Below are 24663 nucleotides of genomic sequence, written 5' to 3'. Positions count from 1 at the left end.
GGGACTATGTCTGGTGGGGCTGGACTGGGGCTGGGTCTGTGGGATGGGGTTGGGGATATGTCTGGTGGGGCTGGACTGGGGCTGTGGGGTGGGGTTATGTGTGGTGGGGCTGGACTGGGGCTGTGGGATGGGGTTGGGACTATGTCTGGTGGGGCTGGACTGGGGCTGGGGCTGTGGGATGGGGTTGGGGATATGGCTGGTGGGGCTGTACTGGGGCTGTGGGATGGGGTTGGGACTATGTCTGGTGGGTCTGGGTCTGGGGCTGTGGGAGGGGGTTGAATCTTGTGAACAAATTACACTGAAACACAAGCCCCTAGAACTAGGGCATAGACGTCAGCAGAAAACATTCACAAACTCATACTGTATGGCCCAGCGTCTGAGATCATGTTGGTATGACCCATTCCTTTTTCTGTCTGTAACCTTGTTTCATAATCCCTCACCACATGTGTGATAGTTGAGGGGGTGGCGAGATCCAAGGTTGAAAGACATTTTTTTTAAAGCACAATACTTTCATAATGCTAGTTGAAATGAAATCAATTCGGTGGAATGCAAAATACTACATTTCTGGTACCCGATATACTCAAATCAAATCAAATGTTATTTGTCACATACACATGTTTAGCAGATGTTAATGCGAGTGTAGCGAAATGCTTGTGCTTCGAGTTCCGACAATGCAGTAATAACCAACGAGTAATCTAACTAACAATTCCAAAACTACTGTCTTATACACACAAGTGTAAGGGGATAAAGAATATGTACATAAAGATATATGAATGAGTGATGGTACAGAGCAGCATAGGCAAGATACAGTAGATGGTATCGAGTACAGTATATACATATGAGATGAGTATATAAACAAAGTGGCATAGTTAAGTGTCTAGTGATACATGTATTACATAAAGATGCAGTGGATGATATAGAGTACAGTATATACGTATACATATGAGATGAATAATGTAGGGTATGTAAACATTATATTAGGTAGCATTGTTTAAAGTGGCTAGTGATATATTTTACATAATTTCCCATCAATTCCCATTATTAAAGTGGCTGGAGTTGAGTCAGTGTGTTGGCAGCAGCCACTCAATGTTAGTGGTGGTGTTTAACAGTCTGATGGCCTTGAGATAGAAGCTGTTTTTCGGTCTCTCGGTCCCAGCTTTGATGCACCTGTACTGACCTCGCCTTCTGGATGATAGCGGGGTGAACAGGCAGTGGCTTGGGTGGTTGTTGTCCTTGATGATCTTTATGGCCTTCCTGTGACATCGGGTGGTGTAGGTGTCCTGGAGGGCAGGTAGTTTGCCCCCAGTGATGCTTTGTGCAGACCTCACTACCCTCTGGAGAGCCTTATGGTTGTGGGCGGAGCAGTTGCCATACCAGGTTGCAATACAGCCCGCCAGGATGCTCTCGATTGTGCATCTGTAGAAGTTTGTGAGTGCTTTTGGTGACAAGCCGAATTTCTTCAGCCTCCTGAGGTTGAAGAGACGCTGCTGCACCTTCTTCACGATGCTGTCTGTGTGGGTGGACCAATTCGGTTTGTCTGTGATGTGTATGCCGAGGAACTTAAAGCTTACTACCCTTTCCACTACTGTTCCATCGATGTGGATAGGGGGGTGTTCCCTCTGCTGTTTCCTGAAGTCCACAATCATCTCCTTAGTTTTGTTGACGTTGAGTGTGAGGTTATTTTCTTGACACCACACTCCGAGGGCCCTCACCTCCTCCCTGTAGGCCGTCTCGTCGTTGTTGGTAATCAAGCCTACCACTGTTGTGTCGTCCGCAAACTTGATGATAGAGTGTGAGGCGTGTGTGGCCGCGCAGTCGTGGGTGAACAGGGAGTACAGGAGAGGGCTCAGAACACACCCTTGTGGGGCCCCAGTGTTGAGGATCAGCGGGGTGGAGATGTTGTTGCCTACACTCACCACCTGGGGGCGGCCCGCCAAGAAGTCCAGTACCCAGTTGCACAGGGCGGGGTCGAGACCCAGGGTCTCGAGCTTGATGACGAGCTTGGAGGGTACTATGGTGTTAAATGCCGAGCTGTAGTCGATGAACAGCATTCTCACATAGGTATTCCTCTTGTTCAGATGGGTTAGGGCAGTGTGCAGTGTGGTTGAGATTACATCGTCTGTGGACCTATTTGGGTGGTTAGCAAATTGGAGTGGGTCTAGGGTGTCAGGTAGGGTGGAGGTGATATGGTCCTTGACTAGTCTCTCAAAGCACTTCATGATGACTGAAGTGAGTGCTACGGGGCGGTAGTCATTTCGCTCAGTTACCGTAGCTTTCTTGGGAACAGGAACAATGGTGGCCCTCTTGAAGCATGTGGGAACAGCAGACTGGGATAGGGATTGATTGAATATATCCTTAACACACCAGCCAGCTGGTCTGCGCATGCTCTGAGGGCGCGGCTGGGGATGCCGTCTGGGCCTGCAGCCTTGCGAGGGTTAACACGTTTAAATGTTTTACTCACCTCGGCTGCAGTGAAGGAGAGTCCGCATGTTTGCGTTGCAGGCCGTGTCAGTGGCACTGTATTGTCCTCAAAGCGGGCAAAAAAGTTATTTAGTCTGCCTGGGAGCAAGACATCCTGGTCCGTGACGGGGCTGGTTTTCTTTTTGTAATCCGTGATTGACTGTAGACCCTGCTACATACCTCTTGTGTCTGAGCCGTTGAATTGTGCTTCTACTTTGTCTCTATACTGAAGCTTAGCCTGTATGATTGCCTTGCGGAGGGAATAGCTACACTGTTTGTATTCGGTCATGTTGTTTGTATTCGGTCATGTTGTTTGTATTCAGTCATGTTACCAGACACCTTGCCCTGATTTAAAGCAATGGTTTCCGCTTTCAGTTTCACGCGAATGCTGCCATCAATCCACGGTTTCTGGTTTGGGAATGTTTTAATCGTTGCTATGGGAACGACATCTTCAACACACGTTCTAATGAACTCGCACACCGAATCAGCGTATTCGTCAATGTTGTTGTCTGACGCAATACGAAACATATCCCAGTCCACGTGATGGAAGCAGTCTTGGAGTGTGGAATCAGATTGGTCGGACCAGCGTTGGAGGTTTTGCCAACCCTGGTTGTGCAATCGATATGCTGATACAATTTAGGGAGTCTTGTTTTCAGATTAGCCTTGTTAAAATCACCAGCTACAATGAATGCAGCCTCAGGATATATGGATTCCAGTTTGCAAAGAGTCAAATAAGGTTCGTTCAGAGCCATCGATGTGTCTGCTTGGGGGGCAATATATACGGCTGTGATTATAATCGAAGAGAATTCCCTTGGTAGATAATGCGGTCGACATTTGATTGTGAGGAATTCTAAATCAGGTGAACAGAAGGATTTGAGTTCCTGTATGTTTTTGTGATCACACCACGTCTCGTTAGCCATGAAGCATACGCCCCCGCCCCTCTTCTTACCAGAAAGATGTTTGTTTCTGTCGGTGCGATGTGTGGGGAAACCAGCTGGTTGCACCGACTCCGATAGAGTCTCTCCAGTGAGCCATGTTTCCGTGAAGCAAAGAACGTTACAGTCTCTGATGTCCCTCTGGAATGCTACCCTTGCTCGGATTTCATCAACCTTGTTGTCAAGAGACTGGACATTGGCGAGAAGTATACTAGGGAGTGGTGCACGATGTGCCCGTCTCCGGAGTCTGACCAGAAGACCGCTGAGTTTCCCTCTTTTACAAAGTCGTTTTTTGGGTCGCCGGCTGGGATCCATTCCGTTGTCTTGGGTGAAAGGCAGGACACACGATCCGCTTCGCGAAAGTCATATTCTTGGTCGTACTGATGGTGAGTTGACGCTGATCTTATATACAGTAGTTCTTCTTGACTGTATGTAATGAAACCTAAGATGACCTGGGGTACTAAAGTAAGAAATAACACGTAAAAAAACAAAAAACTGCAGTTTCCTAGGAACGCGAAGTGAGGCGGCCATCTCTGTCGGTGCCGGAAATAGGAAACTGTGATATATTGTATTGCCCAGCGTATGACCCAATATACTGTGATATATTGTATTGCCCAGCGTATGGCCAAATATACTGTGTAATATTGTATGGCCCAGCGTATTGCCCAATATACTGTGATATATTGTATAGCCCAGTGTATGGCCCAATATACTGTGTTATATTGTATGGCCCAGCATATGGCCCAATATACTGTGATATATTGTATAGCCCAACGTATGGCCCAATATACTGTGATGTATTGTATGGCCCAGCGTATGGCCCAATATACTGTGTTATATTGTATGGCCCAGCGTATGGCCCAATATACTGTGATATATTGTATGGCCCAATATACTGTGATATATTGTATGGCCCATCGTATGGCCCAACATAATGTGATATATTGTATGGCCCAGTGTATGGCCCCGAGCTACCCCTCAGTCCCTAGCTGCCCCTCAGTCCCGAGCTGCCCCTCAGTCCAGTGGGGTTCTGGGTGAGGACTAGTAGGCCATGGTCGGCGGCGAGGGTGGACTATCTAAGGACGCGAGGAGGAGGGACTAAGACTTTGATAGAGTGGGGTCCACATCCCGCGCAGGAGCCGCCACCATGGACAGACGCCCACCGGACCCTCCCCTATGGTTTTTGGTGTGCGTCCGGGAGTCTGCACCTTGGGGGGGGGTGGGGGGGTTCTGTCACGCTCTGGTCGAAGTATTTTGTGTTTTTCTTCATTTATTTGGTCAGGCCAGGGTGTGGCATGCGTCTTTGTATGTGGTGTGTTTTGTATTGGGATTGTAGCTTAGTGGGGTGTTCTAGATAAGTCTGTGGCTGTCTGAAGTGGTTCTCAATCAGAGGCAGGTGTTTATCGTTATCTCTGATTGGGAACCATATTTAGGCAGCCATATTCTTTGAGTGTTTCGTGGGTGATTGTCCGTATGTCCGTATGTCCTTAGTATCCGTTGTGTGTTAGTTTGCACGTATTAGGCTGTTTCGGTTTTCGTTGCGTTCTTTGTTTTTGTAGTGTTAGTATTTTGATTCGTGTTTCTTCATTTAATTAAACATGGATCGCAATCTACACGCCGCATTTTGGTCCGACTCTCCTTCACACCTAGAAAACCGTAACAGATATATTGTGTAATACTACAGAATAGATACTGTGTATGTATCAAACATCAAAGCAATTACAGTTTAAGATTCTCACACCCAGAATAGATCATGTGGTTCTTCCAAGGACTCTTTTGGTCACTGATCCGATCGCTGAATTCATGTATTCTTGTGTGACAACGGCTACTGCTTCACTATAACAAGGCAACTAGGAACATTTAACAGGTGGCATGGGTACTGCTTCACTATAACAAGGTAACTAGGAACATTTAACAGGTGACGACGGCTACTGCTTCACTATAACAAGGTAACTAGGAACATTTAACAGGTGGCATGGCTACTGCTTCACTATAACAAGGTAACTAGGAACATTTAACAGGTGGCATGGCTACTGCTTCACTATAACAAGGTAACTAGGAACATTTAACAGGTGGCATGGCTACTGCTTCACTATAACAAGGTAACTAGGAACATTTAACAGGTGGCATGGCTACTGCTTCACTATAACAAGGTAACTAGGAACATTTAACAGGTGGCATGGCTACTGCTTCACTATAACAAGGTAACATTTAACAGGAACATTTAACAGGTGGCATGGCTACTGCTTCACTATAACAAGGCAACTAGGAACATTTAACAGGTGGCATGGCTACTGCTTCACTATAACAAGGTAACTAGGAACATTTAACAGTTGGCATGGCTACTGCTTCACTATAACAAGGTAACTAGGAACATTTAACAGGTGGCATGGCTACTGCTTCACTATAACAAGGTAACTAGGAACATTTAACATGGATAATGGCTACTGCTTCACTATAACAAGGTAACTAGGAACATTTAACAGGTGGCATGGCTACTGCTTCACTATAACAAGGTAACTAGGAACATTTAACAGGTGGCATGGCTACTGCTTCACTTATAACAAGGTAACTAGGAACATTTAACAGGTGGCATGGCTACTGCTTCACTATAACAAGGTAACTAGGAACATTTAACAGGTGGCATGGCTACTGCTTCACTATAACAAGGTAACTAGGAACATTTAACAGGTGGCATGGCTACTGCTTCACTATAACAAGGTAACTAGGAACATTTAACAGGTGGAACGGCTACTGCTTCACTATAACAAGGTAACTAGGAACATTTAACAGTTGGCATGGCTACTGCTTCACTATAACAAGGTAACTAGGAACATTTAACAGGTGGCATGGCTACTGCTTCACTATAACAAGGTAACTAGGAACATTTAACAGGTGGCATGGCTACTGCTTCACTATAACAAGGTAACTAGGAACATTTAACAGGTGGCATGGCTACTGCTTCACTATAACAAGGTAACTAGGAACATTTAACAGGTGGCATGGCTACTGCTTCACTATAACAAGGTAACTAGGAACATTTAACAGGTGGCATGGCTACTGCTTCACTATAACAAGGTAACTAGGAACATTTAACAGGTGGCATGGGTACTGCTTCACTATAACAAGGTAACTAGGAACATTTAACAGGTGGCATGGGTACTGCTTCACTATAACAAGGTAACTAGGAACATTTAACAGGTGGCATGGCTACTGCTTCACTATAACAAGGTAACTAGGAACATTTAACAGGTGGCATGGGTACTGCTTCACTATAACAAGGTAACTAGGAACATTTAACAGGTGGCATGGGTACTGCTTCACTATAACAAGGTAACTAGGAACATTTAACAGGTGGCATGGGTACTGCTTCACTATAACAAGGTAACTAGAACATTTAACAGGTGGCATGGGTACTGCTTCACTATAACAAGGTAACTAGGAACATTTAACAGGTGGCATGGGTACTGCTTCACTATAACAAGGTAACTAGGAACATTTAACAGGTGGCATGGGTACTGCTTCACTATAACAAGGTAACTAGGAACATTTAACAGGTGGCATGGCTACTGCTTCACTATAACAAGGTAACTAGGAACATTTAACAGGTGGCATGGCTACTGCTTCACTATAACAAGGTAACTAGGAACATTTAACAGGTGGCATGGCTACTGCTTCACTATAACAAGGTAACTAGGAACATTTAACAGGTGGCATGGCTACTGCTTCACTATAACAAGGTAACTAGGAACATTTAACAGGTGGCATGGCTACTGCTTCACTATAACAAGGTAACTAGGAACATTTAACAGGTGGCATGGCTACTGCTTCACTATAACAAGGTAACTAGGAACATTTAACAGGTGGCATGGCTACTGCTTCACTATAACAAGGTAACTAGGAACATTTAACAGGTGGCATGGCTACTGCTTCACTATAACAAGGTAACTAGGAACATTTAACAGGTGGCATGGCTACTGCTTCACTATAACAAGGTAACTAGGAACATTTAACAGGTGGCATGGCTACTGCTTCACTATAACAAGGTAACTAGGAACATTTAACAGGTGGCATGGCTACTGCTTCACTATAACAAGGTAACTAGGAACATTTAACAGGTGGCATGGCTACTGCTTCACTATAACAAGGTAACTAGGAACATTTAACAGGTGGCATGGCTACTGCTTCACTATAACAAGGTAACTAGGAACATTTAACAGGTGGCATGGCTACTGCTTCACTATAACAAGGTAACTAGGAACATTTAACAGGTGGCATGGCTACTGCTTCACTATAACAAGGTAACTAGGAACATTTAACAGGTGGCATGGGTACTGCTTCACTATAACAAGGTAACTAGGAACATTTAACAGGTGGCATGGCTACTGCTTCACTATAACAAGGTAACTAGGAACATTTAACAGGGATAATGGCTACTGCTTCACTATAACAAGGTAACTAGGAACATTTAACATGGATAATGGCTACTGCTTCACTATAACAAGGTAACTAGGAACATTTAACATGGCTACTGCTTCACTATGGCTAGGAACATTTAACTGCTTCACTATAACAAGGTAACTAGGAACATTTAACAGGTGGCATGGCTACTGCTTCACTATAACAAGGTAACTAGGAACATTTAACAGGTGGCATGGGTACTGCTTCACTATAACAAGGTAACTAGGAACATTTAACAGGTGGCATGGGTACTGCTTCACTATAACAAGGTAACTAGGAACATTTAACAGGTGGCATGGGTACTGCTTCACTATAACAAGGTAACTAGGAACATTTAACAGGTGGCATGGCTACTGCTTCACTATAACAAGGTAACTAGGAACATTTAACATGGATAATGGCTACTGCTTCACTATAACAAGGTAACTAGGAACATTTAACATGGATAATGGCTACTGCTTCACTATAACAAGGTAACTAGGAACATTTAACAGGTGGCATGGCTACTGCTTCACTATAACAAGGTAACTAGGAACATTTAACAGGTGGCATGGCTACTGCTTCACTATAACAAGGTAACTAGGAACATTTAACAGGTGGCATGGGTACTGCTTCACTATAACAAGGTAACTAGGAACATTTAACAGGTGGCATGGCTACTGCTTCACTATAACAAGGTAACTAGGAACATTTAACAGGTGGCATGGCTACTGCTTCACTATAACAAGGTAACTAGGAACATTTAACAGGTGGCATGGCTACTGCTTCACTATAACAAGGTAACTAGGAACATTTAACATGGATAATGGCTACTGCTTCACTATAACAAGGTAACTAGGAACATTTAACAGGTGGCATGGCTACTGCTTCACTATAACAAGGTAACTAGGAACATTTAACAGGTGGCATGGCTACTGCTTCACTATAACAAGGTAACTAGGAACATTTAACAGGTGGCATGGCTACTGCTTCACTATAACAAGGTAACTAGGAACATTTAACAGGTGGCATGGCTACTGCTTCACTATAACAAGGTAACTAGGAACATTTAACAGGTGGCATGGGTACTGCTTCACTATAACAAGGTAACTAGGAACATTTAACAGGTGGCATGGCTACTGCTTCACTATAACAAGGTAACTAGGAACATTTAACAGGTGGCATGGCTACTGCTTCACTATAACAAGGTAACTAGGAACATTTAACAGGTGGCATGGGTACTGCTTCACTATAACAAGGTAACTAGGAACATTTAACATGGATAATGGCTACTGCTTCACTATAACAAGGTAACTAGGAACATTTAACAGGTGGCATGGCTACTGCTTCACTATAACAAGGTAACTAGGAACATTTAACAGGTGGCATGGCTACTGCTTCACTATAACAAGGTAACTAGGAACATTTAACAGGTGGCATGGCTACTGCTTCACTATAACAAGGTAACTAGGAACATTTAACAGGTGGCATGGCTACTGCTTCACTATAACAAGGTAACTAGGAACATTTAACAGGTGGCATGGGTACTGCTTCACTATAACAAGGTAACTAGGAACATTTAACAGGTGGCATGGCTACTGCTTCACTATAACAAGGTAACTAGGAACATTTAACAGGTGGCATGGCTACTGCTTCACTATAACAATGGCTACTGCTTCACTATAACAAGGAACTAACATTTAACATGGGTACTGCTTCACTATAACAAGGTAACTAGGAACATTTAACAGGTGGCACGGCTACTGCTTCACTATAACAAGGTAACTAGGAACATTTAACAGGTGGCATGGCTACTGCTTCACTATAACAAGGTAACTAGGAACATTTAACAGGTGGCATGGCTACTGCTTCACTATAACAAGGTAACTAGGAACATTTAACATGGATAATGGCTACTGCTTCACTATAACAAGGTAACTAGGAACATTTAACAGGTGGCATGGCTACTGCTTCACTATAACAAGGTAACTAGGAACATTTAACAGGTGGCATGGCTACTGCTTCACTATAACAAGGTAACTAGGAACATTTAACAGGTGGCATGGCTACTGCTTCACTATAACAAGGTAACTAGGAACATTTAACAGGTGGCATGGCTACTGCTTCACTATAACAAGGTAACTAGGAACATTTAACATGGATAATGGCTACTGCTTCACTATAACAAGGTAACTAGGAACATTTAACAGGTGGCATGGCTACTGCTTCACTATAACAAGGTAACTAGGAACATTTAACAGGTGGCATGGCTACTGCTTCACTATAACAAGGTAACTAGGAAAATTTAACATGGATAATGGCTACTGCTTCACTATAACAAGGTAACTAGGAACATTTAACATGGATAATGGCTACTGCTTCACTATAACAAGGTAACTAGGAACATTTAACAGGTGGCATGGGTACTGCTTCACTATAACAAGGTAACTAGGAACATTTAACATGGATAATGGCTACTGCTTCACTATAACAAGGTAACTAGGAACATTTAACATGGATAACGGCTACTGCTTCACTATAACAAGGTAACTAGGAACATTTAACATGGATAATGGCTACTGCTTCACTATAACAAGGTAACTAGGAACATTTAACAGGTGGCATGGGTACTGCTTCACTATAACAAGGTAACTAGGAACATTTAACATGGATAATGGCTACTGCTTCACTATAACAAGGTAACTAGGAACATTTAACAGGTGGCATGGCTACTGCTTCACTATAACAAGGTAACTAGGAACATTTAACAGGTGGCATGGCTACTGCTTCACTATAACAAGGTAACTAGGAACATTTAACATGGATAATGGCTACTGCTTCACTATAACAAGGGAACATTTAACAGGTGGCTACTGCTTCACTATAACAAGGTAACTAGGAACATTTAACAGGTGGCATGGCTACTGCTTCACTATAACAAGGTAACTAGGAACATTTAACAGGTGGCATGGCTACTGCTTCACTATAACAAGGTAACTAGGAACATTTAACAGGTGGCATGGCTACTGCTTCACTATAACAAGGTAACTAGGAACATTTAACAGGTGGCATGGCTACTGCTTCACTATAACAAGGTAACTAGGAACATTTAACAGGTGGCATGGCTACTGCTTCACTATAACAAGGTAACTAGGAACATTTAACAGGTGGCATGGCTACTGCTTCACTATAACAAGGTAACTAGGAACATTTAACAGGTGGCATGGCTACTGCTTCACTATAACAAGGTAACTAGGAACATTTAACAGGTGGCATGGCTACTGCTTCACTATAACAAGGTAACTAGGAACATTTAACAGGTGGCATGGCTACTGCTTCACTATAACAAGGTAACTAGGAACATTTAACAGGTGGCATGGCTACTGCTTCACTATAACAAGGTAACTAGGAACATTTAACAGGTGGCATGGCTACTGCTTCACTATAACAAGGTAACTAGGAACATTTAACAGGTGGCATGGCTACTGCTTCACTATAACAAGGTAACTAGGAACATTTAACAGGTGGCATGGCTACTGCTTCACTATAACAAGGTAACTAGGAACATTTAACAGGTGGCATGGCTACTGCTTCACTATAACAAGGTAACTAGGAACATTTAACAGGTGGCATGGCTACTGCTTCACTATAACAAGGTAACTAGGAACATTTAACATGGATAATGGCTACTGCTTCACTATAACAAGGTAACTAGGAACATTTAACAGGTGGCATGGCTACTGCTTCACTATAACAAGGTAACTAGGAACATTTAAACAGGTGGTAACTAGGAAAATTTAACATGGATAATGGGTACTGCTTCACTATAACAAGGTAACTAGGAACATTTAACATGGATAATGGCTACTGCTTCACTATAACAAGGTAACTAGGAACATTTAACATGGATAATGGGTACTGCTTCACTATAACAAGGTAACTAGGAACATTTAACATGGATAATGGCTACTGCTTCACTATAACAAGGTAACTAGGAACATTTAACATGGCATGGGTACTGCTTCACTATAACAAGGTAACTAGGAACATTTAACATGGATAATGGCTACTGCTTCACTATAACAAGGTAACTAGGAACATTTAACAGGTGGCATGGCTTCACTATAACAAGGTAACTAGGAACATTTAACATGGATAATGGCTACTGCTTCACTATAACAAGGTAACTAGGAACATTTAACAGGTGGCATGGCTACTGCTTCACTATAACAAGGTAACTAGGAACATTTAACATGGAATGGCTACTGCTTTTAACAAGGTAACTAGGGATAATGGCTACTGCTTCACTATAACAAGGTAACTAGGAACATTTAACAGGTGGCATGGCTACTGCTTCACTATAACAAGGTAACTAGGAACATTTAACAGGTGGCATGGCTACTGCTTCACTATAACAAGGTAACTAGGAACATTTAACAGGTGGCATGGCTACTGCTTCACTATAACAAGGTAACTAGGAACATTTAACAGGTGGCATGGCTACTGCTTCACTATAACAAGGTAACTAGGAACATTTAACAGGTGGCATGGCTACTGCTTCACTATAACAAGGTAACTAGGAACATTTAACAGGTGGCATGGCTACTGCTTCACTATAACAAGGTAACTAGGAACATTTAACAGGTGGCATGGCTACTGCTTCACTATAACAAGGTAACTAGGAACATTTAACAGGTGGCATGGCTTCACTATAACAAGGTAACTAGAACATTTAACAGGTGGCATGGCTACTGCTTCACTATAACAAGGTAACTAGGAACATTTAACAGGTGGCATGGCTACTGCTTCACTATAACAAGGTAACTAGGAACATTTAACAGGTGGCATGGCTACTGCTTCACTATAACAAGGTAACTAGGAACATTTAACAGGTGGCATGGCTACTGCTTCACTATAACAAGGTAACTAGGAACATTTAACAGGTGGCATGGCTACTGCTTCACTATAACAAGGTAACTAGGAACATTTAACAGGTGGCATGGCTACTGCTTCACTATAACAAGGTAACTAGGAACATTTAACAGGTGGCATGGCTACTGCTTCACTATAACAAGGTAACTAGGAACATTTAACATGGATAATGGCTACTGCTTCACTATAACAAGGTAACTAGGAACATTTAACATGGATAATGGCTATGGCTTCACTATTACACTTCAACATACAGGATCCAAGGCGAAACTCAAATGAAGAACCACATCCAACTCATAGTATCATAACTCAGGATATGACCCAGATTCACAGGTGGTGAATGGTTCGGTTCTCAGAATATTTATTATCACAAAGGGTCTTGGCAAGAGGTCAGGTCGAGGGCAGGCAGAGGATTGTAATCCAAGGAAGAGTCAACAAGGGACAGAACAGTAGGCACGCTCAGGACAGGAGAAGAACCGAGAAGACTAGAAATACTAAATTAGAGAGACGGAAACACACAGACACACGCTGGGGCGACTTGACGAGAAAAAACCAACTGGCAACCGACAAACGGAGAACGCAGAGTTATAAATACACAGGGGATAATGGGGAAAATTGGAGACACCTGGTGGGGGTGGAGACAAGCACAAAGACAGGTGGAATAGATCAGGGTGTGACACCTGGTGGGGGGCGGAGACAACCACAAAGACAGAGGGGGTGGAGACAAGCACAAAGACAGGTGGAACAGATCAGATTGTGACACCTGGAGGGGGGTGGAGACAAGCACAAAGACAGGTAGAACAGATCAGATTGTGACACCTGGAGGGGGGTGGAGACAAGCACAAAGACAGGTAGAACAGATCAGATTGTGACACCTGGAGGGGGGTGGAGTCAAGCACAAAGACAGGTGGAACAGATCAGATTGTGACACCTGGAGGGGGGTGGAGACAAGCACAAAGACAGGTGGAACAGATCAGGGCGTGACACCTGGAGGGGGATGGAGACAAGCACAAAGACAGGTAGAACAGATCAGATTGTGACACCTGGAGGGGGGTGGAGTCAAGCACAAAGACAGGTGGAACAGATCAGGGCGTGACACCTGGAGGGGGGCGGAGTCAAGCACAAAGACAGGTGGAACAGATCAGGGTGTGACACATAGTAGGTAACTAAACGTTTTCTCCTACTCAATACACACACACACACACACACACACACACACACACACACACACACACACACACACACACACACACACGCACACACACACACACACACACACTCTAATTCCCAGTGGATAAGTATAATGAAGGTGTGAGAGAGGACCTGACAGACAGCTCCAGTTCCTCAGTGAAGTCATTATGAAGTCGTCGTGCGATAACTGCACAACTATTCATTTCTTATGTTATTTTCACAGTCCACTGCCTAGCAACGCTCTGTGTGTGTTGCCGTAATCCTTTTCCCCCTGCTTGTTTTTTTTGTTTGTTATTTTTTGGGTTGGGTTTGGTTTGAATAACAAGCCCCTGTGTGTGTGTGTGTGTGTGTGTGTGTGTGTGTGTGTGTGTGTGTGTGTGTGTGTGTGTGTGTGTGTGTGTATGTGTGCACCCAGCCTGCTTCTAGCTTTTAGTTGTTTCATTACTGTGAGTTATAGGCTAATGGCTGGTTAGGGGGTTAGGCAGTAGAGATGAGACAGTAGAGGTTAGGCAGTAGAGATGAGACAGTAGAGGTTACGCAGTAGAGGTTAGGCAGTAGAGCCTAGGCAGTAGAGGTTATGCAGTAGAGGCTAGGCAGTAGAGGTTACGTAGTAGAAGTTAGGCAGTAGAGGATAGGCAGTAGAGGTTAGGCAGTAGAGGTTATGCAGTAGAGGCTAGGCTGTAGAGGTTAGGCAGTAGAGATTATGTAGTAGAGACAAGGCAGTAGAGGATAGGCAGTAGAGGTTAGGCAGTAGAGGTTATGCAGTAGAGGCTAGGCAGTAGAGGTTAGGCAGTAGAGATTATGCAGTAGAGGCTAGGCAGTAGAGGCTAGGCAGTAGAGGCTAGGCAGTAGAGGCTAGACAGTAGAGGTTATGCAGTAGAGGCTAGGCAGTAGAGGCTAGGCAGTAGAGGCTAGGCAGTAGAGGTTATGCAGTAGAGGATAGGCAGTAGAGGCTAGGCAGTAGAGGCTAGGCAGTAGAGGCTAGACAGTAGAGGTTATGCAGTAGAGGCTAGGCAGTAGAGGCTAGGCAGTAGAGGATAGGCAGTAGAAGCTAGACAGTAGAGGTTATGCAGTAGAGGCTAGGCAGTAGAGGCTAGGCAGTAGAGGCTAGGCAGTAGAGGCTAGACAGTAGAGATTATGCAGTAGAGGCATAATCAGTAGAGGCTAGGCAGTAGAGGCTAGGCAGTAGAGGCATTACATTGATACTAATTGATAATGGGCACATTATCACAGCTTTATAAGCCTGACGGTACATGGTTTTCATAGTGTCGTTGCTCATTTCTGGAGCATTCAGCTCGACGATGAGGCATTACAAGTCACACTGACTGGCTGAGGACGAGAGACCTAATGAGGTTTAAATCATTTTAGACTGGGAACGAAGTCAAGCATGTAATCAGTCCTATAACAAGGCTCTTCTGACAGCTGCTGTGATATCAGCCTGCAACAAGACAAGCAAAACAGGTTGACTGTGTGTGTGCATGCGTGTGTGTGTGTGTGTGTGTGTGTGTGTGTGTGCGTGCGTGCGTGCATGAGTGTGTGTGTGTGTGTGCGTGTGTGTGTGTGAAGGGTGTGTGTGTGTGTGTGTGTGTATGTGTGTGTGTGTGTGTGTGTGTGTGCGTGCGTGCGTGCGTGCATGAGTGTGTGTGTGTGTGTGTGTGTGTGCGTGCGTGTGTGTGTGCGTCACTCACCCTATGAAACACTGTTAAATCACTTTCATCTAAACAACATGAAACAGCTTGATAGATATCAGCAAACAACAAATTTAGATTAGAGTTTATTTTCAACCATGTTTATTGTATTGATTAAACAGTCATCATTACTGACTACATTATCATCACTACATTATCAGGAGGTGTTGAATTTAAATCCATAACTAATCATCATCAACACACACACACACACACACACACACACACACACACACACACACACACACACACACACACACACACACACACACACACACACACACACACACACACACACACACACACAAACACACCTTTGACCTTTGATGTTGACCCCCCTTTATTCAGGGACACATTATTCAATTTCTGTTAGTCACATGTCTGAGGAACTTGTTCAGTTTATGTCTCAGTTCTTGAATCTTGTTGTGTTCATATATATTTTTCACAAATATTTACACATGTTAAGTTTGCTGAAAATAAACACAGTTGACAGTGAGAGGACGTTTCTTTTGTTGCTGAGTTTATTTTAACTCTCACTGGTTGTTCAGCTGACAAAGTCCATTCAATCTCTCTCTCTCTCTGTCTCTCTCTCTCTCTCTCTCTCTCTCTCTCTCTCTCTCTCTCTCTCTCTCTCTCTCTCTCTCTCTCTCTCTCTCTCTCTGTCTCTGTCTCTGTCTCTGTCTCTCTCTCTCTCTCTCTCTGTCTCTGTCTCTGTCTCTCTCTCTCTCTCTCTCTCTCTCTCTCTCTCAATTCAATTCAATTCAAGGGGCTTTATTGGCATGGGAAACATGTGTTAACATTGCCAAAGCAAGTAAGGTAAACAATAAAAATTAACAGTAGACATCACACATACACACACTCTCTCTCTCTCTCTCTCTCTCTCTCACAGAGAGACTACATTCAAGCTGTGCAATATGTATTATAATAAAATAATGAATAATAATATAATAATGTGTCACTTTGATCAAAAGTAGTGCACTATGTAGGTACTAGGGTTCAGCTAGCCTGTCTGCACTAGGAGGGAGGAATTACATCAGTTATTATATGGTTATGATTAAAATGTTATGGAAATTAATTCCAATGTGTAATATAACTTTCCTGGTCGTGTGTTATCCCACCAAAACCCCTAAATTTAATGATCCTATGACCCTATGCCTAAAAAGTTTCATTAAAGAAAAGAGGTTTACCACAGGTGTGTGACCTGTACGACATAATCGTATGGTAATGAGATGCAGGTAAAAGCATACATTATGACACAGACGTGACATCTGAGATGTAAAGTTATGATAATGAGGTAAACATCAAGGAAAGTCTGTTCGATGTGTCCTGGACCTTTGTGTTTTCCTGCTGAACAGTTTGGTCACGTCAGGGAAAGGGTTGACCTGGTGACCTGACATCCAGCTCCTAGCGCCAACCCCCCCCCATAGCTAATGAACCAGTGAATCTGACATCCCCCCATAGCTAATGAACCAGTGAATCTGACATCCACCCCCCATAGCTAATGAACCAGTGAATCTGACATCCCCCCCCATAGCTAATGAACCAGTGAATCTGACATCCCCCCCATAGCTAATGAACCAGTGAATCTGACATCCCCCCATAGCTAATGAACCAGTGAATCTGACATCCCCCCATAGCTAATGAACCAGTGAATCTGACATCCACCCCCATAGCTAATGAACCAGTGAATCTGACATCCCCCCATAGCTAATGAACCAGTGAATCTGACATCCCCCCATAGCTAATGAACCAGTGAGTCTGACATCCCCCCCATAGCTAATGAACCAGTGAATCTGACATCCCCCCATAGCTAATGAACCAGTGAATCTGACATCCCCCCCCATAGCTAATGAACCAGTGAATCTGACATCCCCCCATAGCTAATGAACCAGTGAATCTGACATCCCCCCCATAGCTAATGAACCAGTGAATCTGACATCCCCCCCATAGCTAATGAACCAGTGAATCTGACATCCCCCCATAGCTAATGAACCAGTGAATCTGACATCCCCCCCCATAGCTAATGAACCAGTGAATCTGACATCCCCCCATAGCTAATGAACCAGTGAATCTGACATCCCCCCCATAGCTAATGAACTAGTGAATCTGACATCCCCCCCCATAGCTAATGAACCAGTGAATCTGACATCCCCCATAGCTAATGAACCAGTGAATCTGACATCCCCCCCATAGCTAATGAACCAGTGAATCTGACATCCCCCCCATAGCTAATGAACCAGTGAATCTGACATCCCCCCATAGCTAATGAACCAGTGAATCTGACATCCCCCCCATAGCTAATGAACCAGTGAATCTGACATCCAGCCCCCCATAGCTAATGAACCAGTGAATCTGACATCCCCCCCATAGCTAATGAACCAGTGAATCTGACATCCACCCCCCATAGCTAATGAACCAGTGAATCTGACATCCCCCATAGCTAATGAACCAGTGAATCTGACATCCCCCCCATAGCTAATGAACCAGTGAATCTGACATCCCCCCATAGCTAATGAACCAGTGAATCTGACATCCCCCCATAGCTAATGAACCAGTGAATCTGACATCCCCCCCCATAGCTAATGAACCAGTGAATCTGACATCCCCCCCATAGCTAATGAACCAGTGAATCTGAATCTAATGACATCTGACATCCCCCCATAGCTAATGAACCAGTGAATCTGACATCCCCCCCATAGCTAATGAACCAGTGAATCTGACATCCACCCCCCCCATAGCTAATGAACCAGTGAATCTCATGACCCCCCCCCATAGCTAATGAACCAGTGAATCTGACATCCATCCCCCCCATAGCTAATGAACCAGTGAATCTGACATCCACCCCCATAGCTAATTAACCAGTGAATCTGACATCCACCCCTCCCCCATAGCTAATGAACCAGTGAATCTGACATCCACCCCCCCATAGCTAATGAACCAGTGAATCTGACATCCACCCCCCCATAGCTAATGAACCAGTGAATCTGACATCCACCCCCCCCCATAGCTAATGAACCAGTGAATCTGACATCCACCCCCCATAGCTAATGAACCAGTGAATCTGACATCCCCCCCATAGCTAATGAACCAGTGAATCTGACATCCACCCCCCCATAGCTAATGAACCAGTGAATCTGACATCCAGCCCCCCCCCCATAGCTAATGAACCAGTGAATCTGACATCCCCCATAGCTAATGAACCAGTGAATCTGACATCCAGCCCCCCCATAGCTAATTAACCAGTGAATCTGACATCCAGCACCCCCATAGCTAATGAACCAGTGAATCTGACATCCACCCCCATAGCTAATGAACCAGTGAATCTGACATCCAGCCCAGTGAATCCATAGCTAATGAACCAGTGAATCTGACATCCAGCCCCCCCCATAGCTAATTAACCAGTGAATCTGACATCCACCACCCCATAGCTAATTAACCAGTGAATCTGACATCCAGCCCCCCCATAGCTAATGAACCAGTGAATCTGACATCCACCCCCCATAGCTAATGAACCAGTGAATCTGACATCCATCCCCCCCATAGCTAATTAACCAGTGAATCTGACATCCCCCCCCATAGCTAATGAACCAGTGAATCTGACATCCCCCCTCATAGATAATGAACCAGTGAATCTGACATCCAGCCCCCCCCATAGCTAATGGACCAGTGAATTGGACATCCACCCCCCCTCATAGCTAATTAACCAGTGAATCTGACATCCAGCCCCCCCTCATAGCTAATGAACCAGTGAATCTGACATCCACCCCCCTCATAGCTAATTAACCAGTCAATCTGACATCCATCCCCCCTCATAGCTAAATGAACCAGTGAATCTGACATCCACCCCCCCCCATAGCTAATGAACCAGTGAATCTGACATCACCCCCCCCCATAGCTAATTAACCAGTGAATCTGACATCCAGCCCCCCCATAGCTAATGAACCAGTGAATCTGACATCCACCCCCCCCCCCCCCATAGCTAATGAACCAGTGACTCTGACATCCAGCCCCCCCATAGCTAATTAACCAGTGACTCTGACATCCAGCCCCCCCATAGCTAATTAACCAGTGCATCTGACATCCAACCCCCCATAGCTAATTAACCAGTGAATCTGACATCCACCCCCCCATAGCTAATTAACCAGTGAATCTGACATCCACCCCCCCCCATAGCTAATGAACCATTGAATCTAACATCCAGCCCCCCCTCATAGCTAATTAACCAGTGAATCTGACATCCAGCCACCCCCAATAGCTAATTAACCAGTGACTCTGACATCCAGCCCCCCCATAGCTAATTAAGCAGTGAATCTGACATCCAGCCCCCCTAATGAACCCTGACATCCCCCTCCATAGCTAATTAACCAGTGAATCTGACATCCAGCCCCCCCCACATAGCTAATTAACCAGTGAATCTGACATCCACCCCCCATAGCTAATTAACCAGTGAATCTGACATCCACCCCCCCATAGCTAATGAACCATTGAATCTAACATCCATCCAGCCACCCTCATAGCTTATGAACCAGTGAATCTGACATCCAGCCCCCATAGCTAATTAACCAGTGAATCTGACATAGCCCCCTAATTAACCAGTGAATCTGACATCCAGCCCCCATAGCTAATGAACCAGTGAATCTGACATCCAGCCCCCCCTCATAGCTAATTAACCAGTGAATCTGACATCCAGCCCCCCCCAATAGCAAATTAACCTGTGAATCTGACATCCACCCCCCCCATAGCTAATTAACCAGTGACTCTGACATCCAGCCCCCCCCATAGCTAATGAACCAGTGACTCTGACATCCAGCCCCCACCCATAGCTAATTAACCAGTGAATCTGACATCCAAGCCCCCCCCCATAGCAAATGAACCAGTGAATCTGACATCGAGCCGCCCCCCATAGCTAATTAACCAGTGAATCTGACATCCAGCCCCCCATAGCTAATGAACCAGTGAATCTGACATCCACCCCCCCTCATAGCTAATGAACCAGTGACTCTGACATCCAGCCCCCCATAGCTAATTTACCAGTGAATCTGACATCCAGCCCCCCCCATAGCTAATTAACCAGTGAATCTGACATCGACCCCCCCCCCCATAGCTAATTAACCAGTGAATCTGACATCCACCCCCATAGCTAATGAACCATTGAATCTAACATCCACCCCCCCTCATAGCTAATGAACCAGTGAATCTGACATCCACCCCCCTCATAGCTAATTAACCAGTGAATCTGACATCCAGCCCCCCCCCCAATAGCAAATTAACCAGTGAATCTGACATCCAGCCCCCCATAGCTAATTAACCAGTGAATCTGACATCCAGCCCCCCCATAGCTAATTAAGCAGTGACTCTGACATCCAGCCCCCACCCATAGCTAATTAACCAGTGAATCTGACATCCAACCCCCCCATAGCTAATTAACCAGTGAATCTGACATCCACCCCCCCATAGCTAATTAACCAGTGAATCTGACATCCACCCCCCCCCCATAGCTAATGAACCATTGAATCTAACATCCACCCCCCTCATAGCTAATGAACCAGTGAATCTGACATCCAGCCCCCCCATAGCTAATGAACCAGTGAATCTGACATCCACCCCCCTCATAGCTAATGAACCAGTGAATCTGACATCGAGCCGCCCCCCATAGCTAATTAACCAGTGAATCTGACATCCACCCCCATAGCTAATGAACCATTGAATCTAACATCCAGCCCCCTCATAGCTAATTAACCAGTGAATCTGACATCCAGCCCCCCTCATAGCTAATTAACCAGTGAATCTGACATCGAGCCCCCCCATAGCTAATGAACCAGTGAATCTGACATCCAGCCCCCCCCTCATAGCTAATTAACCAGTGAATCTGACATCGAGCCGCCCCATAGCTAATTAACCAGTGAATCTGACATCCAGCCCCCCTCATAGCTAATTAACCAGTGAATCTGACATCCACCCCCATAGCTAATGAACCACTGAATCTGACATCCTGCCCCCAATAGCTAATTAACCAGTGAATCTGACATCGAGCCGCCTCATAGCTAATGAACCACTGAATCTGACATCCTGCCCCCCAATAGCAAATTAACCAGTGAATCTGACATCCAGCCCCCCCCCCATAGCTAATGAACCACTGAATCTGACATCCTGCCCCCCCAATAGCAAATTAACCAGTGAATCTGACATCCAGCCCCCCCATAGCTAATGAACCACTGAATCTGACATCCTGCCCCCCAATAGCAAATTAACCTGTGAATCTGACATCCAGCCCTCCCCATAGCTTTTGGTGGCCTCAGGAAGGCCACCAAAATTCTGAGATTTCCATACCCAACTATAACATCTTCCGTCAAGATAGAACTGCCAAAGGGGGAGGAGTTGCAGTCTACTGCAGAGATAGCCTGCAAAGTAATGTCATACTTTCCAGGTCCATACCCAAACAGTTCGAACTACTAATTCTGAAAATTACTCTCTCCAGAAATAAGTCGCTCACTGTTGCCGCCTGCTACCGACCCCTTCAGCTCCCAGCTGTGCCCTGGACACCATTTGTGAATTGATTGCCCCCATCTAGCTTCAGAGTTTGTTCTGTTAGGTGACCTAAACTGGGATATGCTTAACACCCGGCAGTCCAACAATCTAAGCTAGATGCCCTCAATCTCACACAAATCATCAAGGAACCCACCAGGTACAACCCTAACTCTGTAAGCAAGGGCACCCTCATAGACGTCATCCTGACCAACTGGCCCTCCAAATACACCTCCGCTGTCTTCAATCAGGATCTCAGCGACCACTGCCTCATTGCCTGTATCCGCTACGGAGCCGCAGTCAAACGACCACCCCTCATCACTGTCAAACGCTCCCTAAAACACTTCTGTGAGCAGGCCTTTCTAATCGACCTGGCCCGGGTACCCTGGAAGGACATTGACCTCATCCCGTCAGTTGAGGATGCCTGGTCATTCTTTAAGAGTAACTTACTCACCATTTTAGATAAGCATGCTCCGTTCAAAAAATGCAGAACTAAGAACAGATATAGCCCTTGGTTCACTCCAGACCTGACTGCCCTCGACCAGCACAAAAACATCCTGTGGCGGACTGCAATAGCATCGAACAGTCCCGCGATATGCAACTGTTCAGGGAAGTCCGGAACCAATACACGCAGTCAGTCAGGAAAGCTAAGGCCAGCTTCTTCAGGCAGAAGTTTGCATCCTGTAGCTCCAACTCCAAAAGTTCTGGGACACTGTGAAGTCCATGGAGAACAAGAGCACCTCCTCCCAGCTGCCCACTGCACTGAGGCTAGGGAACACGGTCACCACCTACAAATCCATGATTATTGAAAACTTCAACAAGCATTTCTCAACGGCTGGCCATGCCTTCCGCCTGGCTACTCCAACCTCGACCAACAGCTCCGGCCCCCCGCAGCTCCTCGCCCAAGCATCTCCAGGTTCTCCTTTACCCAAATCCAGATAGCAGATGTTCTGAAAGAGCTGCAAAACCTGGACCCAGATAAATCAGCTGGGCTTGACAATCTGGACCCTCTATTTCTGAAACTATCCGCCGCCATTGTCGCAACCCCTATTACCAGCCTGTTCAACCTCTCTTTCATATCGTCTGAGATCCCCAAGGATTGGAAAGCTGCCGCAGTCATCCCCCTCTTCAAAGGGGGAGACACCCTGGACCCAAACTGTTACAGACCTATATCCATTCTGCCTTGCCTGTCTAAGGTCTTCGAAAGCCAAGTCAACAAACAGGTCACTGACCATCTCGAATCCCAGCGTACCTTCTACGCTATGCAATCTGGTCACGGGTGCACCTCAGCCACACTCAAGGTACTAAACGACATCATAACCGCCATCGATAAAAGACAGTACTGTGCAGCCGTCTTCATCAACCTTGCCAAGGCTTTCGACTCTGTCAATCACCACATTCTTATCGGCAGACTCAGTAGCCTCGGTTTTTCGGATGACTGCCTTGCCTGGTTCACCAATTACTTTGCAGACAGAGTTCAGTGTGTCAAATGGGAGGGCATGCTGTCCGGTCCTCTGGCAGTCTCTATGGGGGTGCCACAGGGTTCAATTCTCGGGCCAACTCTTTTCTCTGTATATATCAATGATGTTGCTCTTGCTGCGGGCAATTCCCTGATCCACCTCTACGCAGACGACACCATTCTATATACTTTCGGCCCGTCATTGGACACTGCTATCTAACAACCAAACGAGCTTCAATGCCATACAACACTTCTTCCGTGGCCTCCAACTGCTCTTAAACGCTAGTAAAACCAAATGCATGCTTTTCAACCGATCGCTGCCTGCACCCGCTTGCCCGACTAGCATCACCACACTGGATGGTTCCGACCTTGAATATGTGGACACCTATAAGTACCTAGGTGTCTGGCTAGACTGCAAACTCTCCTTCCAGACCCATATCAAACATCTCCAATCGAAAATCAAATCAAGAGTCGGCTTTCTATTCCGTAACAAAGCCTCCTTCACTCACGCTGCCAAGCTTACCTAGTAAAACTGACTATCCTACCGATCCTCGACTTCGGCGATGTCATCTACAAAATTGCTTCCAACACTCTTCTCAGCAAACTGGATGCAGTTTATCACAGTGCCATCCGTGTTGTCACTAAAGCACCTTATACTACCCACCACTGCGACTTGTATGCTCTAGTCGGCTGGCCCTCGCTACATATTCGCCGCAAGACCCACTGGCTCCAGGTCGTCTACAAGGCCATGCTAGGTAAAGCTCCGCCTTCTCTCAGTTCACTGGTCACGATGGCAACACCCATCCGTAGCACGCGCTCCAGCAGGTGTATCTCACTGATCATCCCTAAAGCCAACACCTCATTCGGCCGCCTTTCGTTCCAGTACTCTGCTGCCTGTGACTGGAACGAATTGCCATCGCTGAAGTTGGAGACCTTTATCACCCTCACCAACTTCAAACATCAGCTATCTGAGCAGCTAACCGATCGCTGCAGCTATACATAATCTATTGGTAAATAGCCCACCGATTTTCAC

Source organism: Oncorhynchus masou, chromosome 28 (assembly GCF_036934945.1).
Source record: "Oncorhynchus masou masou isolate Uvic2021 chromosome 28, UVic_Omas_1.1, whole genome shotgun sequence".
Lineage (NCBI taxonomy): Eukaryota > Metazoa > Chordata > Actinopteri > Salmoniformes > Salmonidae > Oncorhynchus > Oncorhynchus masou.
The sequence above is the reverse complement of the archived record's forward strand: the minus strand, read 5'-3'. Positions refer to the sequence as shown.